The sequence below is a fragment of the Rutidosis leptorrhynchoides genome, chromosome 2 (assembly GCF_046630445.1).
Source record: "Rutidosis leptorrhynchoides isolate AG116_Rl617_1_P2 chromosome 2, CSIRO_AGI_Rlap_v1, whole genome shotgun sequence".
NCBI classification, from domain to species: domain Eukaryota; kingdom Viridiplantae; phylum Streptophyta; class Magnoliopsida; order Asterales; family Asteraceae; genus Rutidosis; species Rutidosis leptorrhynchoides.
The window spans coordinates 433,119,852-433,146,122 of NC_092334.1; the positions used below are offsets into that span (position 1 = coordinate 433,119,852).

General features: G+C 35.3%; 1 pseudogene; it reads left to right on the forward strand.

The window, feature by feature from the left end:
• Positions 1–26,271, forward strand: part of LOC139889223 (formin-like protein 12) — a 131,694-nt pseudogene that overhangs the window by 85,000 nt on the left and 20,423 nt on the right.

Below are 26,271 nucleotides of genomic sequence, written 5' to 3' on the forward strand. Positions count from 1 at the left end.
CAATGGACAACTTAATTTAGCACAAAAATCTCTACTCATATAGCTTCTATCCACACCCGAATCAAATAAAACGTAAGCAGATTTATTGTCAATAAGAAACGTACTCGTAATAAGCTCCGGGTCTTCCTGTGCCTCTGCCGCATTAATATTGAAAACTCTTCCGCGGCCTTGTCCATTCGTGTTCTCCTGGTTCGGGCAATTTCTAATAATGTGGCCCGGTTTTCCACATTTATAACAAACTACATTGGCATAACTTGCTCCGACACTACTTGCTCCGCCATTACTTGTTCCGACACCATTTGTTCCTTTCGTTCGATTAACCCCTGGTCCGTAGACCTCACACTTCGCCGCGCTATGACCATTTCTTTTACACTTGTTGCAAAATTTGGTGCAGAACCCCGATTGATACTTTTCACACCTTTGGCATAGCTGCTTCTGATTATTGTTGTTGTTGCGGTTATTATTGTTGTTGGGATGATTGTTGTAGTTGCTGTTGTTGTTGTTGTTGTTGTTGTTGTTGTTGTTGTTGTTGTTGGGCCGTTTGTTGTAGTTGCGATTGATGTTGCGATTGTTGGGATAATTGTTGCGATTATTTTTGTAATTGCTGTTGTTGTTGTATTGGTGATTCTTATCACCGTTTTCCTCCCACTTTCTTTTGACTTGCTTCACATTGGCCTCTTCAGCAGTCTGTTCTTTAATTCTTTCTTCAATCTGGTTCACTAGTTTGTGAGCCATTCTACATGCCTGTTGTATGGAGGCGGGCTCGTGTGAACTTATATCTTCTTGGATTCTTTCCGGTAATCCTTTCACAAACGCGTCGATCTTCTCTTCCTCATCTTCGAATGCTCCCGGACACAATAGGCACAATTCTGTGAATCGTCTTTCGTACGTGGTAATATCAAATCCTTGGGTTCGTAACCCTCTAAGTTCTGTCTTGAGCTTATTGACCTCGGTTTTGGGACGGTACTTCTCGTTCATCAAGTGCTTGAATGCTGACCACGGTAGTGCGTACGCATCGTCTTGTCCCACTTTCTCTAGATAGGTATTCCACCATGTTAACGCAGAACCTGTGAAGGTATGCGTAGCGTACTTCACTTTGTCCTCTTCAGTACACTTACTTATGGCAAACACCGATTCGACCTTCTCGGTCCACCGTTTCAATCCGATCGGTCCTTCGGTTCCATCAAATTCCAAAGGTTTGCAGGCAGTGAATTCTTTGTAGGTGCATCCTACACGATTTCCTGTACTGCTAGATCCAAGGTTATTGTTGGTATGTAGCGCAGCCTGTACTGCGGCTATATTTGAAGCTAGAAAAGTACAGAATTCCTCTTCATTCATATTCACGGTGTGTCGAGTAGTCGGTGCCATTTCCTTCAAAATAGTCAAATGGAACAAGTTAATCATACAGAATATTAAGAGTAGTTAATAGTATTTCGTAGCATAATATGAACTCATTTATAAAAGCTTTTTCTTCATATTAGCGTTTTATAAGTTTAAATTCGGGTAGTACCTACCCGTTAAGTTCATATTTAGTAGCTAATATACAATTCAACTACTACAATTCTATATGAAAAACTGATTATAATAATATTTCGAATTCAAACTTTTACACAATATTTTACAAACTTACAATACCGCTTATTTTACATATAGCATGAAATATAGCACACAATAAATTTGATACAATATGGTTATGAAGATAATTCTAGCTAGTACACAAGTCGTTCCGCAAAGGCAATAAAGACACGTAATTCATACGTCCAGAAACAAGTCATGCATTCTGGTTTTACTAGGATTACTTCCCATCCTTGGTCTTGTGGAACATAACCGTTATGGCCATTGATAAGACAGCGTGTTGTAACGTCGTCAAAGGGACGAGGGTTACGTAATGTCCAACAGTCCCGTAACAATCTAAAAACCTCATTTCTTACCCCGATTACCGACTCCGTCACTTGTGGGAACGTTTTGTTTAATAGTTGTAGCCCGATGTTCTTGTTCTCACTTTGGTGAGAAGCGAACATTACTAATCCGTAAGCATAACATGCTTCTTTATGTTGCATGTTAGCCGCTTTTTCTAAATCACGAAGTCCAATATTCGGATATATTGAGTCAAAATAATTTCTTAACCCATTGCGTAAAATAGCATTTGGGTTCTCCGTAATATATGCGTCAAAGTAAACACATCGTAACTTATGGATTTCCCAATGTGATATCCCCCATCTTTCGAACGAAAGCCTTTTATAAACCAAGGCATTCTTGGAACGTTCTTCGAATGTCTTACAAACTGATCTCGCCTTAAATAGTTGTGCCGAAGAATTCTGACCGACTCTAGACAAGATTTCATCAATCATGTCTCCGGGTAGGTCTCTTAAAATATTGGGTTGTCTATCCATTTTGTGTTTTTATACTGTAAAATAGACAAGAGTTAGATTCATAAAAAAAAATACTTATTAATACAAGCAATTTTTACATATATCATAAAGCATAAGCACACTATATTACATATATTACACCACACGAATACAACTATCTTATTCCGACTCGCTTGTTTCTTCTTCTTCGGTTTTGGTTCGTTTTGTCAAGTTTTTAGGGATATATGATGTTCCCCTAATACGAGCCGTCGTTTTCCACATTGGTTTAGAAAAACCTGGTGGTTTAGAGGTTCCCGGGTCATTGTTACAACTTAAGGACTTCGGGGGTTGACGATACATATAAAGTTCATCGGGGTTGGAATTAGATTTCTCTATTTTTAAGCCCTTTCCCTTATTATTTTCTTTTTCCTTTTTAAATTCAGTTGGGGTAATTTCTATAACATCATCGGAATTCTCGTCGGAATCCGATTCATCGGAGAATTGGTAATCCTCCCAATATTTTGCTTCCTTGGCGGAAACACCATTGACCATAATTAACCTTGATCGGTTGATTGAGGATTTTCTTTTACTTAACCATTTTATTATTTCCCCCACCGGTTCTATTTCTTCATCCGCTTCCGATTCTTCTTCCGGTTCCGATTCTTCTTCCGGTTCCGACTCTTCTTCCGGTTCCTCTTCGGGAACTTGTGAATCAGTCCACGAATCATTCCAATTTACATTTGAATCTTCATTATTATTAGGTGAGTCAATGGGACTTGTTCTAGAGGTAGACATCTATCACATAATATCAAACGCGTTAAGAGATTAATATATCACATAATATTCACATGTTAAAAATATATAGTTTCCAACAAAATTTGTTAAGCAATCATTTTTCAAGTAAACACAGTCGAAATCCAGACTCACTAATGCATCCTAACAAACTCGATAAGACACACTAATGCAAAATTCTGGTTCTCTAAGACCAACGCTCGGATACCAACTGAAATGTCCCGTTCTTATTGATTAAAAACGTTCCATATTAATTGATTTCGTTGCGAGGTTTTGACATCCATATGAGACGTTTTTCAAAGACTGCATTCATTTTTAAAACAAATCATAACCTTTCTTTCATAGATAAAAGTTTTAAAAAGCTTTACGTAGATTATCAAATAATGATAATCTAAAATATCCTGTTTACACACGACCATTACATAATGGTTTACAATACAAATATGTTACAACAAAATAAATTTCTTGAATGCAGTTTTTACACAATATCATACAAGCATGGACTCCAAATCTCGTCCTTATTTAAGTATGCGACAGCGGAAGCTCTTAATAATCACCTGAGAATAAACATGCTTAAAACGTTAACAAAAATGTTGGTGAGTTATAGGTTTAACCTATATATATCAAATCATAATAATAGACCACAAGATTTCATATTTCAATACACATCCCATACATAGAGATAAAAATCATTCATATGGTGAACACCTGGTAACCGACATTAACAAGATGCATATATAAGAATATCCCCATCATTCCGGGACACACTTCGGATATGATATAAATTTCGAAGTACTAAAGCATCCGGTACTTTGGATGGGGTTTGTTAGGCCCAATAGATCTATCTTTAGGATTCGCGTCAATTAGGGTGTCTGTTCCCTAATTCTTAGATTACCAGACTTAATAAAAGGGGCATATTCGATTTCGATAATTCAACCATAGAATGTAGTTTTACGTACTTGTGTCTATTTTGTAAATAATTTATAAAACCTGCATGTATTCTCATCCCAAAAATATTAGATTTTAAAAGTGGGACTATAACTCACTTTCACAGATTTTTACTTCGTCGGGAAGTAAGACTTGGCCACTGGTTGATTCACGAACCTATAACAATATATACATATATATCAAAGTATGTTCAAAATATATTTACAACACTTTTAATATATTTTGATGTTTTAAGTTATTAAGTCAGCTGTCCTCGTTAGTAACCTACAACTAGTTGTCCACAGTTAGATGTACATAAATAAATCTATAAATATTATCTTGAATCAATCCACGACCCAGTGTATACGTATCTCAGTATTGATCATAACTCAAACTATATATATTTTGGAATCAACCTCAACCCTGTATAGCTAACTCCAACATTCACATATAGAGTGTCTATGGTTGTTCCGAAATATATATAGATGTGTCGAAATGATAGGTCGAAACATTGTATACGTGTCTATGGTATCTCAAGATTACATAATATACAATACAAGTTGATTAAGTTATGGTTGGAATAGATTTGTTACCAATTTTCACGTAGCTAAAATGAGAAAAATTATCCAATCTTGTTTTACCCATAACTTCTTCATTTTAAATCCGTTTTGAGTGAATCAAATTGCTATGGTTTCATATTGAACTCTATTTTATGAATCTAAACAGAAAAAGTTTAGGTTTATAGTCGGAAAAATAAGTTACAAGTCGTTTTTGTAAAGGTAGTCATTTCAGTCGAAAGAACGACGTCTAGATGACCATTTTAGAAAACATACTTCCACTTTGAGTTTAACCATAATTTTTAGATATAGTTTCATGTTCATAATAAAAATCATTTTCTCAGAATAACAACTTTTAAATCAAAGTTTATCATAGTTTTTAATTAACTAACCCAAAACAGCCCGCGGTGTTACTACGACGGCGTAAATCCGGTTTTACGGTGTTTTTCGTGTTTCCAGGTTTTAAATCATTAAGTTAGCATATCATATAGATATAGAACATGTGTTTAGTTGATTTTAAAAGTCAATTTAGAAGGATTAACTTTTGTTTGCGAACAAGTTTAGAATTAACTAAACTATGTTCTAGTGATTACAAGTTTAAACCTTCGAATAAGATAGCTTTATATGTATGAATCGAATGATGTTATGAACATCATTACTACCTTAAGTTCCTTGGATAAACCTACTGGAAAAGATAAAAATGGATCTAGCTTCAACGGATCCTTGGATGGCTCGAAGTTCTTGAAGCAGAATCATGACACGAAAACAAGTTCAAGTAAGATCATCACTTGAAATAAGATTGTTATAGTTATAGAAATTGTACCAAAGTTTGAATATGATTATTACCTTGTATTAGAATGATAACCTACTGTAAGAAACAAAGATTTCTTGAGGTTGGATGATCACCTTACAAGATTGGAAGTGAGCTAGCAAACTTGAAAGTATTCTTGATTTTATGTAACTAGAACTTGTAGAATATATGAAGAACACTTAGAACTTGAAGATAGAACTTGAGAGAGATCAATTAGATGAAGAAAATTGAAGAATGAAAGTGTTTGTAGGTGTTTTTGGTCGTTGGTGTATGGATAAGATATAAAGGATATGTAATTTTGTTTTCATGTAAATAAGTCATGAATGATTACTCATATTTTTGTAATTTTATGAGATATTTCATGCTAGTTGCCAAATGATGGTTCCCACATGTGTTAGGTGACTCACATGGGCTGCTAAGAGCTGATCATTGGAGTGTATATACCAATAGTACATACATCTAAAAGCTGTGTATTGTACGAGTACGAATACGGGTGCATACGAGTAGAATTGTTGATGAAACTGAACGAGGATGTAATTGTAAGCATTTTTGTTAAGTAGAAGTATTTTGATAAGTGTATTGAAGTCTTTCAAAAGTGTATAAATACATATTAAAACACTACATGTATATACATTTTAATTGAGTCGTTAAGTCGTCGTTAGTCGTTACATGTAAGTGTTGTTTTGAAACCTTTAGGTTAACGATCTTCTTAAATATTGTTAACCCAATGTTTATAATATCAAATGAGATTTTAAATTATTATATTATCATGATATTATCATGTATGAATATCTCTTAATATGATATGTATACATTAAATGTCTTTACAACGATAATCGTTACATATATGTCTCGTTTAAAAATCATTAAGTTAGTAGTATTGTTTTTACATATGTAGTTCATTGTTAATATACTTAATGATATGTTTACTTATCATAGTATCATGTTAACTATATATATATATCCATATATATGTCATCATATAGTTTTTACAAGTTTTAACGTTCGTGAATCACCGGTCAACTTGGGTGGTCAATTGTCTATATGAAACATATTTCAATTAATCAAGTCTTAACAAGTTTGATTGCTTAACATGTTGGAAACATTTAATCATGTAAATATCAATCTCAATTAATATATATAAACATGGAAAAGTTCGGGTCACTACACCTACGACGCTGACCATGTGCATTAGTGAACGCTTGACCTCCGTTGATCCCCGGAATAACGGTGCCATCGAAACGGTACCATTTCTTCGGCGGGGTGGAGGGTGTCTGTACAGGTGCATCATCAGGGTCCTCTTCTTCGGAGTCATCATCACTAGAGTCGTCTGTGGATGAGTCGTCGGATGATGAATCGTCGAAAACAGCTGGAGGTGGCGGCGATCGGCGACCGGTAGTCATGATCCGGTATCTGAAGGGTGGGATCGGTATGACACGTCCATCAGGAAGGCGTCGGCACCAATGGTTATGCTCATTACAGAACGGGACGTCCCCGTATTCCCCGAGAATCACAACACCACCAGAGCGGGGCTGTGGCTCCGAGGGTCCTGGGGCAAGTAGAGCTGGAATCTCCGGGGGGTCCTGGGCTCCGCCTGAGGTAACCACTGGGGCAGGCGTATGGCTGCTGGTTCCGAAGGATGAAGCGCCAGAGTCACTGGTTAACGGGATCTGTGTGTCGACAACAACAGTAGGTGAGGTGGCTGACGAGTCTGAATCGCTGCCCAAAATGATGACAGGTGGAATATCCGACATCTGAACAAGGAAAAATAACTTTTCCATGTCAGTAAGTCATAAAGCAAGCACGTATTAGGCACTACAGCAACCTATCATGACAGTAATAATAACAGTGCTAAACAGAAATAACATGCGGATACAGATAGTAACATGCATTAGCGGAAGTAAGCATACAGCAAGTTCGCATGGCAGTAAAGATAAGCAATAGCATGCAGTAAGATCATACAGCTAAAAAAGTTGACAAAAGCATGCAGTAAGTTTCGCAGAAACAAGTAAACTAGCAAGTTGTAGATTAGTCCTATTAGTGAATCCTACTTAGGTCCGGTCTAGACTCACTAATGCAACCTAATTCCCTACAACCAATGCTCTGATACCAAATGTGATGCCCCGTACAAAACCATCGTGTACGGATCATCAATCAACAGGATCATTACATGGTCAAATACTACATGCTGTTTGAAAACCGATTTGCATTCATAAAAAGATAACGTTTTACAAAAGATAGCGCGCATCCTATGAATAGGAGCATAAACATAATTATTTGACCCTTAGGTCGTTACAAAGCCATTGTTTGAAATTAACATAAACTACGAATGCAACAGAAAAGTTCCATGAATGAGACATCTCTAGTAATGCAGCGGATAACAAAAATAGCAGGTCCTTAACAGCAAGACAGCAAATCTAACAGCATGACATCAAGTCGAACAGCGGAAGCAATAAACCACTAGGCACCTGAGAAATACACGCTTAAAAGTCAACACGAATGTTGGTGAGCTATAGTTTAAGTTGTAACAGTAACGTAAGGTAGGCCATGAGATTTTAGTGTAACAAACAGTATGAAAAGTATATGTATAACCGTGGACACCCAGTAACTAGACTTAACGTTTATAACCCCCTGAAAGTACACTTGGCGAGTGTGTATGTTCACGAAGTATTAAACACCCGTTAAATGCTAGCGCGACTAGCCCGAGTGGGGATGTCTAACCCTATGGATCCATATCTAAGATTCGCGTTCACCGGTTCAAAAACCAATGACTAAACGTTACCGTGCTAAGGGGAATGTTTATACCGTTGTATAACCCACACACATATAAAGTTTAAGTACTCGTGCCTAACATGTAAAACGTAAAAAGCGCATGTATTCTTAGTCCCAAAATAGTTAAAGTAAAAAGGGATGCTATAACTCACAGTGATAAAAGCGGTAAAGTCGGTAATGAAAGTACACAAGTAGTAAGTCGGTCCGAAAGGTCGTCAACCTAAATCAAAGGTTACTAGGTCAGTAGGTTGTCTTTATAAATGCTAATAGTGCATAAAATAAGTTTAAGTGTCATCATCATCATCATTCATCATCATAAAAGCTAAGTAAGTTCGACAAGAATAGAGATAGAAACAATAGGCTGACTTCGGTCAGCTGCTACGACCTCTACGTAAATAGAAAAGACGCATAGTTAGTGGCTATAGCTCCGTATATGAGTCCCCTAACATCTAACCAATTTCCAGAACCTAACTCGTCTTCGTTTGACTGCGGCGACGGTTTAAGTGCGAGTAGGTCAGAAATTTCAGCACAACGTTAATAGGGTATAGTGACTCTCGGAGGTCCATAAATCCTAAACCGTAACTCGGATTAAGACGAGGCCTAAACGGAAAATCATCTACTCGAACCGAAATAACTGAAAATCAACTTTCCAGTAGCCCAGGTGGCCTGATCAGATACGAAAATCAGTGGACAAGTGCTCCGGTGGAGTTCTTGGTGCTTGATGCTCATCACGGTTCTCATCCTTGATGCTTGTAGCTTCAAGTGTACAACTCGTTGATGGTTTAGCATCACTTTTGACCAATATTCTACCATCAATACATAATATGTTAAGACCAAGTGGTAACACAACTCATTTAAGAGTCTTAGATGGATGATGAACCAAGGTTACATCATATCCTTAGTCTTAACACAATTACAAGTCCTATTTACAACAAAGTTACAAACTTTACATCAATCAAACAAGTATGAACATGATCTAAGTCAAATGAAGTGATGGAACCGTAAGCTAGAGAGCTTGGATCCATTTCACACAAGTTACAAGGTTACAAAGCTAGAAAGCTTGAACCTTTGAGTGTTCTTGAAGATCTTGAAGCACAAAGCTTGGATCTTGAAGATACATGAAGATTACAAACAAAAGTTTGAATCTTTTTTTCACAAAACAACATGATCAAAGCAAAAAGAACTTAGATCTAACAAAAAGATATGAAGATTCAAGCTAGAAAGCTTGCATCTTAATTGTTCTTGAAGATCTTGAAGCATAAAGCTTGGATCTTGAAGATGCATGAAGATTACAAACAAAAGTTTGAATCTTTATCACAAAATAACAAGATTAAAGTAAAAGAAAGATGAATCTACAAAGTTGGTGAAGATTCAAAGCTAGAAAGCTTGAATCTTCAATGTTCTTGAAAGATTCATGCTTGAATCAACAAGATGTAACCAAGATCAAAGCTAAATGGAACTTGATCTTCATATAATGATGATGATGGTACACGAAAATGATAAGGAAAAGAGGAAGAAAAAGAAAACTTACAAGTGATACTAGAAAGGAAAGAAAGAAAGAACAAGTGTGTGAAAATCAAATGAGCAAGTGAGAGGTAAATGGCTAGTATTTATAAGCAAAATTTGACAAGGATTGATGACTTGGAAGGGCCATTAGGCCGTATTTTCATGGGGGGGGGGGGATAAAATGTTGCTTTATGGATAATGGTTGTCTAAAGCATGTACTTATGCTAGAATCCCATGTGACAAAGTTGATAATTCTTATCCAAATGCTTGTATGACTCATTAATTAATTTATTTTATTTATTATTATGGGTCACTAGTAATAATACTTGAGCTAATTAATTGGGTCACTAGCTAGAGTAGGGTGGGCTTGAGCCCAACAAGGTAGAAAGTCCAACAAGACTAATTATTGGGCTCTAGAAATTAAATAAATAAAATTAAGCATCCAAAGACCCAAGTAATTATTATTATAAAATAATAATTAATATTTCGCTGTCCAAATATTCCGGTTTCGACAAAAGTCAAACGTGCGCGCAGTACGCGGTTTATTCGTAACGGCAAGTAACACTAACGGTTATAAAGCATCCGGTGGACAAGTTAAGCATTCTACATACACCAAGGCACGTTTTAATGTATATATGAATATAAAATACGTGTGCCAAGGTTCCGGAGTAATAAAGTAACACAGTACACACAAATACGCAGTTTCGCTAAAATACAAAGCATAAAAGCTAGTCGAAAAAGTCGGGTCGTTACAACTACACAAGCCCAACAACAACGCCATTGTCTTCTGGGCTTGCTACTCCTCTCGGCCCATCACCCTCTCATGACACTTTATTAACCGATCATACTCCTAGCCCTTCCTCATCTTCACACCATACTACTCCTGTAAATGTTCCTGATTCTACTACATCTCCCTCAACCTCACAAAATACGTCTCCCATATCAAATTCAACTTCTACTACCTCTTCTACTACTACTACACCAAACGGAACACCACCACCTCCTACTCGTTCCACTGTCACTCGTAGTATGCATGGCATCTTCAAACCAAAACCTCAATTTAATCTCTTAAACACCACATCTCTATCTCCTATCCCAACCACTTCCAAAGAAGCCATCTCGGACCCTAATTGGAATAAATCCATGACCGACGAATATCAGGCACTCATGGAGAATAACACTTGGATTCTTGTTCCTAGAAATAATGATATTAAAATTATTCGTAGTATGTGGATTTTTAGGCACAAATTTCGATCCGATGGTTCATTGGAACGTTACAAAGCTCGTTTAGTTGGTGATGGTCGTACGCAAACAGTTGGCATTGATTGTAACGAGACTTTTAGTCCCGTAGTTAAACCCGCTACCATCAGGGCTGTTCTAAGCATCGCTTTATCGAAATCATGGTTAATTAATCAACTTGATGTCAAAAATGCTTTTTTTTACATGGCCATCTTCATGAGACAGTTTACATGCATCAACCGTACGGGTTTCGAGAACCTAACAAACTCGATCATGTTTGCCTTCTAAAACGGTCGTTATATGGTTTAAAACGGGTGCTTCGTGCCTGGTATGAAAGGTTTGGTACATTTGTGTCTACTATAGGGTTTCAACATAGTCGCTCCGACAACTCTTTGTTCATTTATAAGCGAAATAATGAAACTGCATATCTGTTGTTATACGTTGATGATATCATCTTAGTCACCTCATCGACTGCTCTACGTACCTCGATCATGTCACTTCTTGCTAGGGAATTCGCAATGAAAGATCTGGGTAACCTAAGTTACTTTCTTGGTATAAATGTTAGTCGCAACTCCGAAGGATTATTTTTAAATCAAACCAAATATGCATCCGAAATAATTGAACGTGCGGATTTAGTGAATTGCAATCCGGTTAAGACACCAGTTGATACAAATGGTAAACTAAGCAGCTCTAAAGGCAAACCATATTCGAACCCTACTCTCTATCGAAGCTTAGCGGGAGCACTACAATATCTTACTTTTACACGGCCCGACATCTCTTATGCGGTACAATAGGTTTGCTTACACATGCATGATCCTAGGGAATGTCATATGGATGCTCTTAAAAGAATTATACGCTATATACAAGGCACCTTATCTTTCGACCTGCAACTAACTAAGTCATCCGTTCAGTCTCTTGTTTCTTATACTGATGCAGATTGGGGTGGCTGCCCCGATACACGCCGATCCACATCCGACTACTGTGTGTTTTTAGGTGATAATCTGATATCCTGGTCTTCAAAAACGACAACCAACGGTCTCCCGGTCTAGTGCTGAGGCCGAATACAGAGGTGTTGCAAATGAAGTCTCCGAATCTTGTTGGATCCGCAACTTATTATTAGAACTACACGTGTCTCTTTCGAAAGCTACTTTGGTTTTTTGTGATAATGTGAGCGCAATTTTCTTATCCGGAAATCCTGTTCAACATCAACGCACCAAACATATTGAGATAGATATACATTTTGTTCGGGAAAAAGTTGCACGAGGTCACATACGCGTTCTTCATGTTCCCACTCGTTTTCATATTGCGGACATTTTTACTAAGGGGCTACCTCGTGTCTTGTTTGAAGATTTTAGAAATAGCCTAAGCATTCGTCCACCTCTAGCTTAGCCTGAGGGGCTATATTAGATAGAATATACACGTATACATATACACGCCTATATTATCTGTATACATATGTCGTTAGCTGTATATTATTATTTCCATAGATAGGTGATCTTGCATATCCATTCCAAACTTGTAGGATATGCTCGACATATTTTGCATCTATATAAACAGGCTATTGGCCAGAGAATAAATCATCGAACTTTACAGAAACTTACAAAGCAAGCTCCGAAAGAGCTTCTTCATCTTTTAACACCGCTAAATCCTCAACCTTCTCAGTTAAGGTATCTTCAGTATATATCCAGAAGAAACTTAGGTTCTGATTGGCCGCCCTTAGACACGCCTTTAGCTTTGGATTGTATTATACTTAGATTTCATCCGTTATTTGCTGAAAAGGGTTGCCGACCTATGGTTAGGGTCGACGGTCAGGATTCATCTTCATCGAGTGCCAGTAGGAGCTCTAAGCTTTTATTCTCTTCCTCTAAAACAAAAAAAAAAAAAAAAACAAGCACGCTTCTATCAACCGGTAAATTTTCCACCTCACATGTATGAAATTAAAAGGGAACTGCTTACTCTTTAAGGAGATATACTATATATGTGTTTTCATTTTGAATGTGATTACTTAATTTTAAATGATAGCCATCTGTAGTAGCACGGGCTGTAGAATATAGTGTTTGGACAAATTTTTGTTAGTTATGAGGTCTTCCCTGTTCGGGTTACCCGGAAGGGAGTTTATTTTTAACTCTGGTATATGCGGTATACCCGAAACAGTCTATATACATTTCCCAATCCTTCCCTGGCCACCCCAGATTTGAACTTGCGGCCTCTCGCAAGGAGTTTCAGGACCACTGGGCTATCTTGGGATGGTTAATAAATAAAAATATAGTGTTTGGACAATTGAAATTGATATGACTTTTTTATTTGTCAACATTGTAGTAATTGGATAATAAGCTGTTCATGTTCTCTTTCAGGTTCTTATTATTCAAGTAATTAGTGCATATAATTACCAAAAAGAAATTTATAGTGGAAAATAGGACAAATACTAACTGTACAATTAATAATCTTGTAGTGATTTAAAATGACATTCTTGTGGAAGTAAAAAGATATATGTCGTGTGAGATGAGAGTAGAAGTCTCTCAAATAACAAAATTATAAAAATTTTATCCTTCGATAATCAGTTGTAGCTAGTAAGATAATAATCATCCAAATCTGGTTATTTGACCCCTAAATAATCAGAAACTAAATTTGTTTATACATACATAAAAAAACTGTTATTGTTATACTGCAAGGCCAACCATCCCATGTAAGAATATTATTAAGACTTTGTGATGCAGGAAGAGTGTATTCGTCACCGCGTTCAAGGTGATGTCGTTCTTGAATGCATAGACTTTGATCATGTAAAAGAGGAAATGATGTTTAGAGTAATGTTTCACACAACATTTGTGCGAAGCTGTAAACTCATGTTGAGTCGTGACGAACTTGACATCATGTGGGATACACGTGACCAGATGCCCAAAAACTTTATGGCAGAGGTAGCTGTTGACTTTTGACTTTCCTGTTAAATTGGTAATGTATGCATTTTGCGAGTTTCTAGAAGTTGAATGCATACTCATATATGCATCAGGTACTTTTTTCAGACGCTGATGCTCTACCATCTATAATCACTACAGAAGGAAAATTTGAAGACGTTAACGAGACTAAAAGTCCAACGCATGAAGAGTTCTTCGAGGTTGAAGAGATTTTTAGCAACACAATTGAAGACTATTCATCAGACGAAAATAAACCTAAGGTTTATACTAATGATTTGAAGCATGTAAATGGTGGTTGGAAGCTTGCGGACAAAATTAATAAATTGTATAGCAGAACAACATGTTTAACATATAAGCCTAAGGTTCATCCTTTTCTAAAACCAATTGGTGATAGAGGGACTTCCCCTTAAACATATATGCATACATTTGTTTTGTCTCATGGCCGATGTGGGATAACTTCCCAACACGCCCCCTCACATCGAGGTGTGGAACGGTTTTAGAGTTGGCGGCACGATAGCGGCCTAACTCGATCTCTTGGTAGCGACGGCGGCAGACACATGGGGGTCTGACTCGGACTCGCTTTGTAAAACCGCTTACCTGAGCTCTGATACCATGATAGAATTAATAAATTGCATAGCCGAACAACATGTTTAACATATAAGTCTAAGAGTCCATCCTTTTCTAAAACCAATTGGTGATAGAGGGACTTCCCTTAAACTTATATGCATACATTTGTTTTGTCCCATGACCGATGTGGGATAACTTCCCAACAGTTGCCAATGAAGATGATAAGACTGGTAAACAAGATAAAAGGGTAAGCCGGAAGGTGTTGGGAAGGATAAGTTGAGTAGAAAAAATTCGTTTGCTTCAAAAGTTGGTACGGAAGGTGTTGGAAAACAAAAAGGTAAGCCGGAATTTGGGGCGAATGTTAGAGTTGCGAAACCGAATTTAGTGTCTAAGTGGATACTTCCTAATAAAGGGTCGTATACAAACTCGTTGCATGTTCAATATTCGTATGCGAGACATAATAGTGCAGAACATGTACTAGCACAATCGAAGGATGAGAAGAAGTTAGTTGAAGGTACTATGAATAAAGTAGAGAATGGATTAAGGAAACAAGTGTCTCAAGTGGCTGATTCTTCACGTTTAAAGGTGTGTCTGTCATCTGTTAAGTCTCTAGATTCTGTGTTACCAATTTGGTAGAAAAATCTGCAAAAGTTAAGCCACCTATTCCTCCACTTGCATCACCTCGTTCAATTGGTATAAATAATCTTGAAAAAACTACCAGCAAGCCCCCACCCTTGCTAGTGTCATCACCTCCGCCCCCACCACCACCAGTGTATGCAACCTCATCTCCTCCACCTCCAATGCATGAAGCCTCACATTCTCCACCGCTGCCGCCTCCACAACCTCCACCACCACCACTGCCAATGCATGTAACCTCATCTCTTCCTCCACCCCGCCCCCGCCTCCGCCTCCACTTTTAAGATCTGGAACCACATCTCCTTCATCCCCGCCTCCGCCTCCACTTCCACTTCAAAGGATTGGTACTACTCATCTGTCGCCGCCACCACTACCACCGCCTTTATCACAACGTACTAAACTACCACTGACACTGCCTTCATCACAAGGTACGAAACTACCTCTACCACCGCCACCTTTACGTGGTGCTCCACCCCCGCCACCACTTCCTGGTTATGTTTCACCTCTACCTCCACCAATGCAAGGACCACCACCTCCTCATCCACCACCTCCACCTCCATCACCTTCACTTGGAACTCAAACACCCGGACCACCGCCTCCCCCACCACCACCTGAAGGCCGAGCACCTGGACCGCTGCCACCTCCACCACCTCCAGGCGGCCGATCACCTGGACTGCCGCCACCTTCGCCACCACCTGGAGGCCGATCAATTGGACCGCCGCCTCCTCCACCACCACTCAGAGGCTGATCAATTGGACCGCCGCCTCCTCCACCACCACCCAGAGGCAGAGCTCTCAGACCACCGCCTCCGCCACCTCTACCTGGAGGCAGAGTATTAGACAAATATAATTGTATAAGGCTATGTTATTGCTATAGTGTAGGGATATATTATGTAATTGTTACTCCTATATAATGGAGGCTTATGTACTGATAATAAACCCACAGAACATACAAGTTCAATTCAATATCTCTCTTCCTTTATTATATCATTTAATATGGTATCAAGAGCTGTAAAGGCCTAAGTCCGGCAACAATTCCGGCAGCCACTATTCCGGTCACAAAACCGACAGCTACTATTCCGGCAACAATTAAAAAAAATGACCTTTAAAACTTAAAGTATGCTCTGTGAATGCAGCGTTGTTGGAACGTTCACATCATAAACAAGTTTTTCAGGTCATAACAACTAAATCCACTCAACCCACAAAATCACCGTCACTCAAAGCACTAATCAACCAAGACTAACACTAGATGCGGAATTAATCTCCGAACACACGCAAACAAATTTCAGCCCAAACCCATCATACACGCGCAGCCACGTGCCACCACAGGTGCCGAAACTTTTCGAATTCCTTTTTCGATCTATACCAATCCAAGAAAAATTAGGAGAAACCGTCTACACCATTCACTTCGGAATCAAATTCCGATCTAACCCTGAAAATTTCAAATTTTTTGGTCACTATTCACTGCCGGCTGCCACTATTCACCGACGGATCTACTATTCACCGCCGGTTTTTCTTCTTTTTGGTTTCAGTTTTTTTTTGGAAAGAGAGTAAAATGGAAGCAGTGTAAAAAAAAAGTGAACTGCCTTTGCTTTTTATTCTCTCCCCACCACCTCCTTTTGACTAACCCCACTACTATTATTATATATTTTATTTTTATTTTCATTTATTTTCTTTTCAGCAAAAAATATCAAAAAAAACAAAAAAAAAGTACGAAAAAAATAAAAAAAAATCAAAAAAAACAAAAAAATACGAAAAAAAGAAGGAAAAAACAATATATATTTTTTTTTTACGAGGAACCCCACTATGGGCCAGAGCACATTGGCCCCCCCACCGCAGGTAAACCCCGGGTAAACGGCAAGCCAGCCCTCCACCGCTACCAGGTAAGGCATTCTCCAGTTTGGTCATTAAATGCGGGCACCCCTTAGGATTGAACCCGAGACCTCCCCTTCACTGAAAGTGCTGGTGGCCACCCAGGCTAGGCCTGGATGGTTGAAAAAACAATATATTGTTACTGTATATCTGCTGTATCTTTTTCTATATTTCTGAAAATGGCACTACTAGCTACCTTTACTACAACAGAGAAAGCCGCACACAACTCTCACAAATTTGGTTTCACCTTATCTCCCACGAACTATGGTTACTGGAAAACAATAGTTCAACCGTTCTTCGTCACCAACAAATTGTTTGACTATATTGATGGCACAATCCCTTGTCCACCTAAAAATGTCCCATCCTCGGTCCAATCACCAGAAAAAGATGAAGAAACACAGTCCCAACCACAAAACCCCAATTACATTAATTGGGTCTCTAATTATGCTCATATACGAATGCTCCTCATTTCTACCATATCCGAAGCATCATTTCAACATGTTCAAGGACTAACGTCTCGTGATCTATGGTTGTCCCTTGAGCGTGCCTACGCTCCTCACACTTCCTCTCGGAAATACACTTTGAATACCCAGCTTCTCAGACTACAGATGAAGTCAGATGAAACAACCGCAGAATACCTAACTAGAACTCAAGAATACGATGTTGTGCTCGCTAACATAGGCGAAAAAATGAAAGAAAAAAATCTGGTGATGCTAGTTATATCAGGATTACGAGAGGAATATAACGGTTTAAAATCAAGCCTTCTGGGCCGCAAAAAGCCCCCTACCTTTGTAGACCTTCATGGCCTACTATCAGACCACGACTACATGATTAAGAAATCTGTACCCGACATTCCTTCAGCTCAAGCATTCACGACTAGCACACAAAGTCTCAATTCAACAGCTCCTAATAATTTCTTGCCCGCTTCACAAACAGATCAACTTCAAGCCATACAACTGCTTTTATCTCAACTTGGACTCCAAGCTCAACCTGCCCATACACCGGCTGCACAAGCCATGTACACTAACCGATCTAACAATAACCGTGGTCGTGGACGTGATTACAGACGTGGACGAGGCAACTTTAACAACAGAAATCAAGCAGGTAATCGAAATTCATTTAACTGGGCTTCTAATCAAAACACGGTTTTTGGCATATTAGAAGATATAATAGAGGAAGAGAGATATTGAACTTGTAAGTTCTGTGCATTTGATATCACTACATAAGTATGCTCTGTGAATGCAGCGTTGTCGGAACGTTCAAATCATAAACGAGCTTTTCAGGTCATAACATCTAAATCCCATCAAACCACAAAATCACCGCAACTCAATACAACCTCTAATCAGCCAAATTAACAACACAGATACATGCGGAGTTAATTTCCGAACACACACACAAAAATTTCAGCCACAACCTCTAGCACACGCGCCGCCACGCGCCAGCACAGTTGTCAGATATTTTCGACTTTCTTTTTCGATCGAGAACGATCCGGCCAAAATCAGAGAAAACCGCCAATACCACTACGTTCGGAGTCAAATTTCGACAAATCCCTGAATTTTTCAGATTTTTCCGGCTCCGACCCACCGTCGACCGCCGCCGGCCGGCACTGTACATGCAGGTTCTGTTTGTTCAGTTGTGGAGTGAGAAAAAAAAATACCACTGAAGTCTTTTAACTCTTCATCCTTCTTTTTATACAGTAATATTATTATTATTATCTCTCCTATCTAATAAGAAGTAGGTATCTTTATATATATATATATATATATATATATATATATATATATATATATATATATATATACATATACATATATATATACACATATATATATATATACACACACATATATATATATATATATATATATATATACACACACACACACACACACATATATATATATATATATATATATATATATATATATATATATATTATATATATTTTTCATTTTAACTCTTTATTTAAAAAAAAGACAAAAAAGACAAATAAAAAAAATAAAAAAATATTACTTATCTTTTATCTATTTCTGAAAATGGCAATGCTAGCTACCTTTACTCCAACAGAGAAAGCCGCACACAACTCTCACAAATTTGGTTTCACCTTATCTCCCATGAACTATGGTTACTGGAAGACAATGGTTCAACCGTTCTTCGTCACCAACAAATTATTTGACTATATTGATGGCACAATCCCTTGTCCACTTAAAAATGTCTCATCATCGGTCCCATTATCAGAAAAAGATGAAGAAACACAGTCTCAAACACCAAATCCCAATTACATTAATTGGGTCTCTAATGATGCTCATATAAGAATGCTCCTCATTTCAACCATATCCGAAGCATCATTCCAACATGTTCAAGGACTAACGTCTCGTGATCTCTGGTTGTCCCTCGAGCGTGCCTATGCTCCTCACACTTCCTCTCGAGAATACACTTTGAAAACCCAGCTCCTCATACTACAGATGAAGTCAGATGAAACAACTGCAGACTACCTAACTAGGACTCAAGAATACGATGTTGCGCTCGCTAACATAGGCGAAAAGATGAAAGAAAAAGATTTGGTGATGCTAGTTATATCAGGACTACCAGAGGAATACAACAGTTTAAAATCAAGCCTTATGGGCTGCAAAAAGTGTGACGACCCGGAGATTTCCGACCAAATTTAAACTTAATCTTTATATGATTTCGACACGATAAGCAAAAGTCTATAATGTTGAGTCTCAAAATTTTGGAACAGTTTACATGAATGCATTTGTCCTTTGACTATTCCCAGAGATTCACGAACAAGTTATATATATATATATATATATATATATATATATATATATATATATATATAATAATTTAAAATAGTAAAATATAATTTAACATTCGAATTAAAAATGTAAGATAAATATCATAATAGTTATGTTGTAATTTAAAATGAACCTATATGATTTCTACGTATAAATATTAAGATATATATATATATATATATATATATATATATATATATATATATATATATATATATATATATATATATATATATATATATATATATATATATATATGTATACATAGTGTATAAATATTCAATTATATATAAACTATGATATAATTGATAAATTAAGATACTAATATATTAAAAAGTTAAAAATATAGTTGTTATATTAATGTTATTACTTTCATTATTATTGATATTAATTAGTATTATTAATATTAATATTATATTATAATTATAATTTTAAAGTTATGAATATCAAAATAAAAGCTTTATATATAAATAAGAATGATTAAAAGTATAATTTAGTTGTAAGTTAAATGTCATTAGTTATTGCTAAAATATCAGTATTAGCATTATTATTAATAAAATCATTATCCTTATTATTAATATTATTTATTTATTATCATTAATAATATAAGTATTATTATCAGTTATATTGTTATTATTAATATTATCATTATTGTAATTATTATTTTAGTTATTAATATTAATTTTATTATTACTAGTATAGTATTATCTTGATTCTAGTATTATTAAATATCCTTATTATTAGTTCTATCATTATTATTACTAATTATTTAATAGTATTATAATTATTAAAATTAATTAAAAAATTTAGTTAATACGTAATAGAATCAGATAAAGAAGGAATTCAGTATCACACCTCTTTCCCACTGTATTAATTTTTAGATCTTGTCTCCAATCTGTTAGCTGTTTACATCAAATTATCGATTCATTACAAATCCAGTACAAGTCGATCTCAACTTTATATTTTTTTATTTTATTTTTTCTTTCTCCTTGTCTGATTATAAGATGCTGTCGACAGATTATAAATTAATTGAATTTTCATTATTATGGACGAAATCATTAAAGTCTTCATCTACATTATAAATTACAATTTCCCATTTTTTAAATTCGTAATTAAAAACCCAATTTTTCTTTTACAGAAGTCGATATACTCTGTAATGAACTCAAATTAATAAAAGTTCGATTTCACATCAAATGTCAAAAACTAAAAATGTAGTTATGTTAGAAATTTTTCACTCAATCTACCTGCAAAGTTTCAAAAACCAATTCTTTATATTGAGTTCTAATTTCGAAGTCAAACTCTAAAATTTCAAAAGTCAAAAATATTGTTCATAGCGAAATTTGATTTCAGTTTGATGTTTTAGATTTAATTGAGTTTGCAGAAAGTTTATAGGAGGGATTTTCAACCTAATTTATGTTATAATTTTTATCTGAAATGACCTAAAATTCAAATTTAATGTGTGAGTTTTTTTTTTTTTTGGTGTTCTTCGCGTATCTGTGTTTCTGCATAATTTTTTTTTATTTTTCTTTTCCTCTGAATAATTCAACTCTCACTCAAACAAGTCGCATATGTTTCTGTTTAAAATCTAAATCCAACAATTTACTCATGGGTTTGATCACTATGGTCACTGATTAAGTTGAAGCGAAGGAGAAAAAGAAGATGAAACAGATGTGGTTTAATCAAAATAAAAAACGGGTATAATTTCAGGAAAAATGAAATGGTCGAGTGGTTTATGGTGTTTGCAGGTATTCGAGAGGTTGTGGGTTCGAGTCCCGTTTGGAGCATTTTTTTTTAGGGTATACACTTTTAACCTCATTTCCATTATTATTATTATTATTATTATTATTATTATTATTATTATTATTATTATTCTTCTTCTTATTATTATTATTATTATTATTATTATTATATTATTATTAATATGATTATTATTGTTATGATTATTATTGTTATTGTTATTAACATTAGTATTTTAATGATTATTGTTATTACTATTACTAATATAAGTAGTAATTATCAATTATTATTATTATTAGGTATTAGTAACATTATGATTATTATTATTATGAAAAATCATTAAGTATTATTCATGATTATTAGAATTATTAATATCAATATAAGTATTATTATGATTAGGCCTATTATTATTATAATTGTTATTATGAAAATAATACAAACTATTATTATTAGGATTAATATTAGTATTAGTATTATTGTAGATTTATTATTATTATTATTAACAAAATTATTATTATTAAGATTACCATTAATAATAAGATTGTTATAATTATTATTATTAAGTATTATGTACTAATGTCAAAAATTATTATTTTCACTACCATTATTACTAAATTATTCATTTTACCAAAAACTACTAATATTATCATTATGAGATTTATAATCAAAAACTATCATCAATATTATTATTAACAAAAATTAGTAACTTTAATATTTTTATTAGTAACATTAGGTATTATCATTATTATCATTTTTACCATTACAAATAATATCTTGGTATTAATTATAATTACTATATTTTAACAAATAAACAATATATATATACATATATACATATATATATATATATATATATATATATATATATATATATATATATATATATATATATATATATATATAATACATATAACATAATAAAATTAATAGTTTCATATAGAAAATGAATATATGAAACATATATATATTATTAATATAAAAAATATATAATTAATAGAATTATATATATATTTATTCGATTACAACTATGTATATTAATAAATACACAAATGATATAGGTTCGTGAATCTGAGGCCAACCCTACACTTGTTCAATGTCGTCATATGTATTTTTACTACAAAATACATTACTGTGAGTTTCATTTGCTCCCTTTTTAAATGCTTTTGCAATATATATTTTTTTGGGACTGAGAATACATGCGCTGCTTTTATAAATGTTTTACGAAATATACACAAGTAATTGAAACTACATTATATGGTTGAATGGATCGAAGCCGAATATGCCCCTTTTTAGCTTGGTAGCCTAAGAATTTGGGAACAGACCCCCAAATTGACGTGAATCCTAAAGATAGATCTATCGGGCTCAACAAGCCCTATTCTGGAATTTGGAATGCTTTAGTACTTCGAAATTATCATGTCCGATGGGTGTCCCGAAATGATGGGGATATTCTGTATGCATCTTGTTAATGTCAGTTACCAGGTGTTCAATCCATATGAATGATTTTTATGCATGATGTTTATGAGAAATGGAAATATGAAATCTTGTGGTCTATTAAAATTATGGAAATGATTATTTATGATAAACTAATGAACTCACCAACCTTTTGGTTGACACTTGAAAGCATGTTTATTCTCAGGTACGAAAGAAATCTTCCGCTGTGCATTTGCTCATTTTAGAAATATTACTTGGAGTCATTCATGGCATATTTCAAAAGACGCTGCATTCGAGTCGTCGAGTTCATCAAGATTGTTATTAAGTCAATTATAGTTGAATATATTATGAAATGGTATGCATGCCGTCAACTTTCGTTGTAAAGAAAGATTGTCTTTTAAAATCGAATGCAATGTTTGTAAAATGTATCATATAGAGGTCAAGTACCTCGCGATGTAACCAAATGTAATGTATTCGTCTATATGGATTAGGACGGGTCATGAAAGTTGGTATCAGAGCGGTGGTCTTAGCGAACCAGGTCTTGCATTAGTGTGTCTAACTGATAGTTGTTTAGATGCATTAGTGGGTCTGGACTTCGACCGTGTCTGCATGTCAAAAGTTTTGCTTATCATTTCGTGTCGAAAATTTCTTGTTTATCATCCTTAAAGTCTAGACACATCTTACTGCCTCTATTGCATAGATAGTGTATAGATAAATTCATATCTCAGCGTATCTGTTATTGTTACCTTTGCCTGACAGCTTCCGTAGATTCCTCCGTAATTTATGGGATTTTAGTATTATATATGCATATGTAAATTATGTATTGCAGGGTACTAATTTACATCCTATAATCTATTTCTTTTTGAAAATCCTTCATCTGATCGTACGAGATGAATCCCTCAATCAGTTCAAATTCCTCGGATTCTAACAGCTATTCCGATATGGAGTTTCACCTAAGCTCTGAAAGCAGTGTCATCAGAATGAATCAACCAATCATCCATTCCCAATTCATCTAATGGGTTCGTAGTCGACTAAACCAATGGAGACAAGAAGAAAGCGATCCTTTCCATCCACCGACTTTCCATCTTGGCGAAGAATCTGAAGCACTTACCGGCGAACCTGTTCGAAACACCATTTTCTCTCTCATTTCCAGAGTATCTCTCCACGACTCATAACTCAGATTCTAAACCATATTCATCCGCTCGTTCCAACCGCCAATCATCCCGGAATAATAGAAGAAGTCAACGAGCTTCGCGCTCGAGTAGTGACTTTGAAAAATATGATGCACAACCTACAGGAATCACAGGCAGCACCGGCAATATCACCGGCACCAATAGTATCACCAACACCAGCAGTACCACCAACAACACAAGCCTCAACACCGCAAACCTCAACTTCACAATCTGTCCCACGAGCATCAATGTCATACGCACCGTAGATACCAAGGTGGACCAAAAAAAAAATCAACGATGAAGTATTGATTTATAACTTTATTGGAGAAATATTAAGCAGCAATTATGTAATCTCTAAAATTTTAGAGATTATTCATTCTAGTTCCAACCGAAAAACCAAATAAGATTAATATCATATTAACTCATTAAATCCATGATTACATCTGAAGAAAATATATATGTAAGTATATTTTCATAAAGATTGTAATTAAAAATTCTTTTGTACAAATTGTTAATGGTGAAAATATTTTAACGGGTAGGTAATACTCGAGGAATATTTAAATTTCACATTAATCAGTTACACGGTACATTCTGCGAATCTAATTCAACAGTCATTCACTATCCTACTTACAACCACCGATATACGTATCCGTTCACCACAGAATAACCATTTTCATCCAATTTCATATTTGGATTTTGATTTACCAGAATCCAACAAGTGGCATAATGAAGAAAACATTGGACAAAATAAAATTTGTTAGAAACAAACAAATTAACTATGAGAAATTTTGTTAAGAATCCACGCTAACTGTTCCTAGCTAACTGCTCCTAGCTAAAAGATTACATTTTATTTATCGCAATTTATTTATCGCAATTTAAATTATCGTAATTTTATTTATTGTCATTTAATTTCTGTTATTTATTTTACGCACTTTAATCGGGACACGTATACAAGGTTTTAACATATCATATCGACGCATCTATATATATTATTTGGAATAACCATAGACACTCTATATGCAGTAATGTTGGAGTTAGCTATACAGGGTTGAGGTTGATTCTATAATAATATATATACTTTGAGTTGTGATCGAGTCTGAGACATGTACACGGGTCACGATACGTATTAATTAATTCGAATATTATATATTAAACTATATATGAATTATTGAACTGCTAACTGTGAACTATCAACTATGGACTACCAACATTGGACAATTAAAATGAATTAAAATATTGATTATAACATATGAAACTAAATATTTCTTCAAGTTTGCCACTTGATTTCATCTTAAACCTCATTTGTATCTTGACGATTACAATCTGCGTTCAAACCTTTCATAATTCTTGAAAACACCTCAATCGAGAGGATGAACCAACCGCACTTCATTTACGGAAGAAAAGATTGATGCATATAGTGATGCACCTGAAAACACTCGGAACCTGAGTAAACGTTTAACACGTATCTGTGATAGCTCCTTTGGCAATGTTATTACCGAAAATAACATTTCAACTCTTTTTCAAATTAGCCAATTTTGTCATAGCTTCAGCAAATCAACATTGACTTCCATTCGAATTAGCCTTATTATAACCTCGATATATAAGTTTGCCTATCGTCATCATTACCGGGGAACCGTTTATATTCCACCACATTAGCAGTAAACTTACCAGCAACTTCAATGAATTTGGACTTTCCAAAAAATCATTATATTCATTGAAACCCCATCATGTATTCATTTATACCCTGTAACAATAATTGCCATACCAATTACCGAGAATCAGTAATCAGTATTTCAAATCTCGTAGCCTTTCTACATCAATAGTTATATGTATACATATAACAATTATCTTCTAGAATTACGATCTTCAATTCTGAAATTTTGAAAAGCACCCAGCCTACGAATCAATACATTGAACTTTGAAAAAGCTGAATGGAGCAGCAGAAAACTGTAGGCAACCATAAACGACCTTAATCGTCGAAAGTTGATGATAAAGAATAGCATGTTGGAAAAGCTCAGAAAAGTTGGAACTGGAAAACGGATTGAGCTAACCATGAAGGAGACCAAGGACAAATACAAGGACCATACCCTATATTCAAAGAATCCAGGTAATTCTGGATCTGTTGAAATCTTTAGAGAATGTCTTGCTTCGAAGGCATGTTAAAATCTTGCGGAAAATTTTTCTTCATCAAC